Source organism: Sminthopsis crassicaudata, chromosome 3, assembly GCF_048593235.1.
Source record: "Sminthopsis crassicaudata isolate SCR6 chromosome 3, ASM4859323v1, whole genome shotgun sequence".
NCBI lineage: Eukaryota > Metazoa > Chordata > Mammalia > Dasyuromorphia > Dasyuridae > Sminthopsis > Sminthopsis crassicaudata.
The window spans coordinates 608,879,123-608,885,460 of NC_133619.1; the positions used below are offsets into that span (position 1 = coordinate 608,879,123).

The 6,338-nt window shown below is 46.9% G+C and overlaps 1 protein-coding gene across 2 annotated transcripts in view; it reads right to left on the reverse strand.

The window, feature by feature from the left end:
- Window positions 1–6,338, reverse strand: part of EPHA8 (EPH receptor A8) — a 49,719-nt gene that overhangs the window by 42,155 nt on the left and 1,226 nt on the right. The gene's annotated exons all lie outside the window — the stretch shown is intronic.

The following is a 6,338-nucleotide window of genomic DNA, read 5'->3' on the forward strand; positions in this document are numbered from 1 at the left end:
TGAAATTCTGCAATTAGAGTTGGTTGGCTTCCCAAGAGGGTGGAATGCCAGGACAGAGAGTGTCAGAGCTCGAGAAGCTCTTGAGAGTGTCATGTTTGATAGGACCCTTAGAACCTAGGATGTCAGAACTGGGAGGGCCCTTAGAATACAGGAGGTCAGAGCTGGGAGGGCCCTTAGAACCCAGGAGGTCAGAGCTGGGAGGGCCCTTAGAACCCAGGAGGTCAGAGCTGGGAGGGCCCTTAGAACCCGGAAGGTCAGAGCTGGGAGGGCCCTTAGAACACAGGGAGTCAGAGCTGGGAGGGCCCTTAGAACCCAGGAGGTCAGAGCTGGGAGGGCCCTTAGAACCCAGGAGGTCAGAGCTGGGAGGGCCCTTAGAACCCGGAAGGTCAGAGCTGGGAGGGCCCTTAGAACACAGGGAGTCAGAGCTGGGAGGGCCCTTAGAACCCAGGAGGTCAGAGCTGGGAGGGCCCTTAGAACCCAGGAGGTCAGAGCTGGGAGGGCCCTTAGAACCCGGGAGGTCAGAGCTGGGAAGGCCCTTAGAACCCAGCAGGTCAGAGCTGGGAGGGCCCTTAGAACCCAGGAGGTCAGAGGTGGAAGGGCCCTTAGAACCCGGGAGGTCAGAGGTGGAAGGGCCTTAGAATCCAGAATGTCAGAGCAGGGAGGGAGCTTAGAACACAAGATGTCAGAGATAAAGAGGACCTTTGAACAGAAGATCAGAATTGGGAAGACCCTTAGAACATACAATGTCAGAGCTGGGAGGGCCTTAGAACATGGGATGTTAGATATAGGAGGGATCTTAGAACATTGAATGTCTGAGCTGGGAGAGTTCTTAGAGCCAGAATGTCAGAAATAGGAGGGATCTTTGAGCATCAAATGTAGAGCTGGAAGAGATTTCAGAACAGAGAATGTTAAAAGTTGATTGGGACCTTAGAACACTGAATTGTGGAGCTGAAAGAGTACTTAGAAATCAACTATTCCAAGGTTCTTATTTTATAGAGGAGGCCACTTAAAGAAATCATTCTGCTCTCATAACTGGCCACTCTGACTAAATGTGCCCTGTGAAGTCTCTCCAGCTCTGATCCTGGGTCTTCACATCCCCCTCCTTCCCTTCCTCTGGACTGAATATTAAGCACTCTGTCCTGCCCCAAAAGCCTTATCCCACATAAAAATGAAGGTGCCAGGGCTCTCTCCAAATGCTCCCACTGATTCTGGACCTTCTCCTTCCAACCAGAGCTTCATTCTGCTCTCCCAGCACCCTGCCCTCTACCCCACACGGGAGCCTCTCTGGAGAGACAGCTACCCTAGATGGACCCATAGCCATAAGAGATCTGAGTTTGAATCCTATTCCCTCCCTTGTTAGCTGTGTGACTGAGGGCCCTCTGAATCCTGTTTCCTGGGTACAAATACCCAGAGAACGCTGAGAGGACACTACATGATAATGCATATCAAATGCTTCCCACACTTTAATAAGTAGAAGCTATAATTATTACTGGATAAGAGGCAGCTGAAGGGCTGGCCTTGAACTTGGGAACTCCTAGTTTCTGGCTCAGTCTTGGGCACAAGCTGACACATTCCAGCTGGGTATCCCTAAGCAGGCAATCCCTAAAGCCATAAATTACTGAAGAATTGCTGATCAGTATTAGTGAAGAGAGTTTCCACACCAAGAGTTTCCCAGAAAAATAGAATCACAAATCTGTCCTCTACCCTTTAAAAAAAAATACTCCTAGGTAAAAATATGGAAAAATCAGTGTATTTTTAATCAGTTCTTGGTGCCCAGGCAAACAGAGCCCTGGATAATCCCAAACAATATGTAATTCTAAAGTACTTTCCATCTGATTTTGGAATATATTACATTTCCCCTCTACCCTCATCAACACAGTTTTCTTCTTCTATTTCAGGAAGACCAATATTCAAATTGGTTTATATTCCTTTTTTTACCCAACAGGCCCTTCCCATCTGCTAAACTCCTTCCAGATCTGATTTCTCACTGCCCTTTCCTATCTTTGCACTCACAGATTACAGGGTCTTGAATATCTTCTTCCACCCTCTGGCCTTTAATATACTATCCTTCCTTTTAAAATGGCCTAAATGTCTCCCCCTCCCCCCCCTGCCAGGAGCTATCTCTCAGTAGAAGCTATAGAATCCTGCTTTTGAGTCCTGGATCTACCCACTTCCCTGCTATATGGCTGGGTAAATCTTTTCACTTCTCTGACGGTTTTCTCAAGTGTACAATAGAGATAATAATCCTTTCACCATATCAGTCAGAGGGTATGGGGGGCAAAAAGTGCATTGTATACTTTAAAACACAAGAGAAATGTGAGCTAGTTACCTCCTTAGCTGGAGGTAGGCTCTCATTTGATTTCTTAGCACCTTATAATCCACTTATGAAGATATCAATCTAATTTGCATTGTATCTTGTATATTGTCTTACTCCTCCTTATTAGACCTTAAATGCCTTGTCTAACTCATTAGCACAGTGAGTTACCTTTGGGGGGGGATCTAGAACTTTGATTTCATAGGTTAAAGGAGTTCCTCTTATGGAAAATCCCCTTCACACACCATGATTAGCACCTCATACTTAATGTGAAATTTTAGAGAACTGTCAAGATCAGGTGGTTTGACCAGGGTTCCACATCCAGGCAGTGACTGTGTCACGGGCAGAATTTGAACTCTGATCTTCTTGACAGTAAGACTGAGCCTCTATCCACCAGGCCACTTTGCCCCTCACTTTAAGAAGAGTAAAAGCACTCAGAATATGGTTATTGAATTAATGTCAGAATGACAATGAGACGGCAAGTCAACCATGCCTTGGGTGGCAAGGGAATGGATGCCAGCCACCCAGTTCCTTTTAGCAATCACTGAATGGTAAAATTCAGAGTCCCAAGGTACCTTAGAAATCATCTAAACCCCCTGCCCCTTTAATTTTACGGAAGAGGAAAATTAGTTCCACAGGGGAGTGAGATCTGGAGGTTGAGTCCCTAGGGGAGAGAGAATCCATATGAAGGTCTTTGAGAAGAGACCATCAGCCCATTTCCCTTTCCTTATGGAATTGCTTCAACTCCTTCCGGGGTTATGTTGTGATCTGGTGTGACTCTGGTGACTGTGTGTGTGGATGTGTGTGGGGGGGTGCAGGCAGTGAGAGGAACTGACAGCAGAAAATTTGCCATGTTAATGGCTTTCTGATGCCCTACGGGAATGGCATCCTGGGAAGAATTCCTCCTCGTGCCCATGAAACATTATTAGAAATCCCACTCAGTCAAAAAAGCCCCTACCCAAGAGTGATGCTGAGGACTGGGATCCTTCTAGTCTGGACACCAGGGTCTCTTATTGAGAATCTATTGGTAATCTTTTTGATCTATTGATAAGCCATTCCCAATGCCTAAAGCCATGTTGTTTAAAAATCAATTCAATTCAATAAGCTTTTATCTTTTGGATAAGAGAGCTGGTCTTGCAATCAGCAAGATCTGGATTCAGGTTCTCATTTCTGACAGAGAGTGGCTATGTGACCCTGGCAAAGACATCTAACTTCTCAGGGCCACCCCGGAACTCTATGATCCTCTAAGTTTCTGAAAGGGAACCAGTCTGCACCAGTAAATGGAGTTTTCTCATTGGATTTCCTTATGTATCAATGCAATTACAGATCTAATATATGAATAAAAAGCATTTATTAGCAGCCTATGTAAGTGGCTTTTGTATTATGTTGGGGATCCAAAGAAAAAGAAATAAAGGTTCCTGCTCTCGGGAAGCTTACATTCTTCCTAGCTCCATCCCAAATCTTGTCTGGAATATATAGGAGGCAAGCAGCCCAGCAGGTGTGTTCAGAAAATAGGATGGCGTCGCACAATGGAGACAGTGGCCATCCCCTCCCCCTCTCTATACTATTCAGCTTCCTGGTGACATGTACAAAGACCCTTGGGAACATAAACCTTCTTCTCTGACCATTCTCAGAACAATGGACTCTGCCCAGAGAAGATGCTCCCCATCCCTCTAGATAACTGTCCTTTCCTCCAGGACAATAGTCAGAGTCATTTTAAAATGACTCCTCCCAAAGACAAGATTTATTCCTCAGGAAAATGGACCCCACTTGACAATGACCCTACCCTGAAGGACAATGATCTCTCTCCAATGGACAATGACCCCACATCTCATCTACTCAAGAAAATAATCATCCTTCTGGAGATGTCCCCTATTCTACGACAATCCCTGTCCCTCAGACCAACAACCCTTCCCTTCCACTCCACTATTCAGATGGTGTCCCTGTCCCCACCCTGAGCCTCCTGGAATCACCTCTTGTGATGTGGCTCGATCACGGTCCCCAGTTCTGTGTGAGATGCTGTCTCCAAGGAGGAAAGAGCATGATATCCCGACTCCTTGCGTACCCACATCCCATACTTAGACTCAGCAATGCTAATCAGGCACTACAGCAGACAGCAGCAGTGTCCCCCCCGCATCCCCATGCTCCATCTTCATGGCTGATCCCCTTACAAAACCAAATCTAAGCTCTCCAAATTCTCCTCTATTCCCTTCCTCTCTGCTCATCTTCCCTTCCTCATTCAGACTCTACTCCCCACCCAGTTCCTTTTAGCAATCACTGAATGATAAAATTCAGAGTCGCAAGATACCTTAGAAATCATCCAAACCCCCTGCCCCTTTACGGAGGAGGAAAATTAGTTCCAGAGACAGAAAAGGACTTGTTTAAGCTAAGGTCTTGCAGGTAAGCAGCAGAGACCAGGATCCAAGCTCCAAGCCCCCCACCCTTGGTCTCATGATCCTGTTGGCCCAGCCGCTGCCGTTCCTGTCAGAATAGGCCTCCCGAAGCAGCCCCGTTTTCTCTCTGGGTAATACCTTTGTCCTCGGTGATGGCTACTGACCCAGCCTGACCTCTAGGCCTTTTGCACAGACACATGTGTCCAGGCCCTGGTCTCGCATGTCAGTGGAAAGGCGTGTGTATGAGCCAGAGGCTGGCGTGGAATCCAGTGCTCTTCGGGGATGCGGGTATTAGAAGGAGTTGGCAAAGGCTGTCTGCTCCAGAGTTCACCCTGGCTGAGCCAGAGCCCCACTTTGGACTCCAGATACTAGCAGGAGGGACTCCAGGCCAAGGGTGGCACCCTGCCAAACTCCAGACTGACAGAATATCTGTGGGAATCTCAAGTCCAAGAAGGGCAAGGGCCTCTGAGGGCATTTAGCACTGCCTGCAGTTGATCAGGAATCTCTCCTCCAGCATCCCCAACAAGTAAACCACTGGTGATGGGGAACTCACTTTCTCCTAATTTAGCCAGAGGTCTATTGGCAGAAACCTTCGATTTTGGGTTATTAGAGGACCTAGATTTGACTCTTTCTACCTTTAAGTGATTGGAGTTTTCCAGGCCTTACTTCCCTAGCTATAAAATTACTGGAGTGGGATTGTTCTCTCCTATTTCTAAATCCCACAGTCTTGGATTGCTGATTGTTAACAATTTTTTCCTCATTTGGAGCCTGAGATTGTGTTCAATTAGACCAAGAAAAAGGCTCACCCCAATTTATTTTCTTTTATTTATAGCTCAACTCAATTGCCACCTCCTCCAGCAAGCATTCCCTGATTCACTTCAATTACTACTGCTATTTCCCTCCACAAATTACCCTGTATTGTGCACATCCCCTGCACCTAATCTCTCCCAATAGCCTAGCAGAAGCTAAAAGCAGACGTGCCAATTTTGTCTGTGTGTCCGGGACATAGGAGGCATTTAATAAATACCTGTTAAATTTATTTGAATGGTATCCCCTTTGCACAAGATATATCTTCACACACCTGAAAATCACTAACAGGTTCCCCCAGTTGGACTCAGTTTTCTTTTTTCTAGGTCAATCAGACCCATTTCCTTCAACTGATATTATACCGAGTCTAGTTTTGTTTCTATCTTAGTTGTCCTCATACACTGCAATTTGTTGGGGTCCTCCCTAAAATGCAGAGCTCAGAACTGGATTCAATTCGCCCTATGGGTGCTGGGCGGAGGAAGGGGAACAATCCCTTCCTCATTGTGGACGACATATCCCTGTCCAAGTCGACACTGTGGCCAAGGAGGGCCAAGGAGCATGGGCATTAGGAGCAGGAGCTTACTGTGCAGGATGGGATCACCCCGATCCTTAGTACAAAGAAACTCTAGGATTCCCTAGAGAGGAGCAGGGAGGCTGACTAGGGGAGTTGGTGGCAACCCAGTGGGAAGCAGTGGGTCCCAGGGCATGGGGGAAACTGTAGGTCAAAAATGGCTCCCCCATGAAAGTCAGCTTCCAGAAGCCAACTGGGGATCCCTAACTGCTTGGACTCTCAGGAGCTGATCTCCAAGCTCTACTTAGTAGTC